At 44.7% G+C, this 1,966-nt stretch overlaps 1 pseudogene; it reads left to right on the top strand.

Annotated features, from left to right (window-relative positions):
* Positions 1-402: 402 nt before the first annotated feature.
* LOC115839898 (large ribosomal subunit protein eL21-like) lies at positions 403-888 on the top strand (annotated as a pseudogene).
* Positions 889-1,966: the final 1,078 nt, after the last annotated feature.

Raw genomic sequence — 1,966 nt, 5'->3', positions numbered from 1 at the left:
ATTGCATGATAATTATACCACAATAAAGCTGTTTTATAGAATTTTTGGTCAATAACTACAAAGTAACTTTCGATAAGGTGTCATTTGCTGAGAAGTCAATAATTTAGTTATAAATGACAAACAAAAAACCTGTCCCTCTGTGTTTGTACCCCTTAGACCTCTGTTTCTCATTTTCTTGGTAGCCAGTTTCCCCCCGTACTTTCTTCTCCAGAATGGCTTTGGTTCAAATAGAGCTGAGTTTTTTGTTTGTTTGTTTCAGGTGTAATTTACAGAGGTCAAATTTACCCTTTTTAGTGTACAGTCCTGTGTGTTTTGACAAACACATACATGTGTATAACCACCACCACAATCAAGATAGAAAGCAGCCTTTCGGCCGGAACTGCCATCTTCCCGTAATTCACCAAAATGACCAACACAAATGGAAAGAGGAGGGGCACCCACTACATGTTCTCTAGGCCTTTTAGAAAACATGGAGTTGTTCCTTTGGCCACATACATGTGAATCTACAAAAAAGGTGATATTGTAGATATCAAGGGAATGGGCACTGTTCAAAAAGGAATGCCCCACAAATGTTACCATGGCAAAACTGGAAGAGTCTACAGTGTTACCCAGCATGCTGTTGGCATCATTGTAAACAAACAGGGTAAGGGCAAGATTCTTGCCAAGAGTATTAATGTGCGTATCGAGCATATTAAGCACTCTGACAGCTGAGATAGCTTCCTGAAACGGGTGAAGGAAAATGATCAGGAAAAGAAGGAAGCCAAAGAGAAAGGTACCTGGGTTCAGCTGAAGCGCCAGCCTGCTCCATCCAGAGAAGCACACGTCGTGAGAACCAGTGGAAAGGAGCCTGAACTGCTGGAGCCCATTCCCTATGAATTCATGACATGATGGGTGTAAAGAAAATTGAAAGACCTGAACTGTTAAAAAAAAAAAGATAGAAAGCATTTCCGTCCTCCCCCAGATTCCCTTGTGCCCCTTAGACGTCAATCCCCTTTCCTCAACCCCAGCTCCTGGCAGCCTCTGATGTATTCTTTTTCCCTACAGTTTTGCCTTTTCCAAAATGTCGTATAAATGGAATTATACAGTAGGGAGCCCTTGGAGTCTGCTTCTGTCACTTTGCACAGGCTTTCTCCACCTCAACACTGTTGACACTGGGGCCAGATCACACTTTGCTGTGGGGCTGTCCTGGGCACTGTAGGATGTTTAGTAGCGTCCCTGGCCTCCACCCACTAGATGCCAACAGCATCTCCCTCCTAGACTGTCACAAACAAAAATGTCTTCAGATATTGCCAGATGTCCCCTGGGGGTCAAAATCACCCCTGGTTGAGGACCTCTGACCTAGAATAATGCATTTGAGATCACATGTGTTGTTGTATGTAAGTTTCCATCCTTTTTACTTAGATCATCGTAACTACTACCACATACTGTCTGTACAAAATAGGACCATGCAGAAGGAACTGGAAAGAACCGAACACAGACCCAAACCACGGTTGGAATAGGCCTCTCTGGGATGAGGAATGAGCTGGTATGGAGATAGAAGTTTCATTTTCCTCTGAAAGCATTTTTTTCTTGCAGACAGAGACTTGAAATATGGTAGTCAACTGCTCTCAATCCAAATGGGAGGTTTCACCTAAAATATCTACCGTTACCGAACTTCCCAGAACGTAGCCACACTCAGGAGTGGACAACTGAAAAGATGGCAGGAGTGACTGTGAGGGCCGGTGCCCTGACCCACGGGCAGGATGGGCAAATCTCTCCATCTCTTGGAATCTCATGTATCAAACAAGGATTATGGCCAGTGGGACGGTTAGCGCTGCAATGAGGAAGTGCTGGGAAGTGAAGAAAGCAAGCAAGTTCCCTCTTCTCCAAGTGGCTGGGCGGACACAGCCATCTCACCACTCTGGTTTCCACTGTTTGCTTGTTGGCTCACTCGTGCATACTTTATGCTGTCTGTCCGCTAACAGCC

Source organism: Globicephala melas, chromosome 5, assembly GCF_963455315.2.
Source record: "Globicephala melas chromosome 5, mGloMel1.2, whole genome shotgun sequence".
Classification (NCBI taxonomy): domain Eukaryota; kingdom Metazoa; phylum Chordata; class Mammalia; order Artiodactyla; family Delphinidae; genus Globicephala; species Globicephala melas.
The sequence above is the reverse complement of the archived record's forward strand: the minus strand, read 5'-3'. Positions and strand labels throughout refer to the sequence as shown.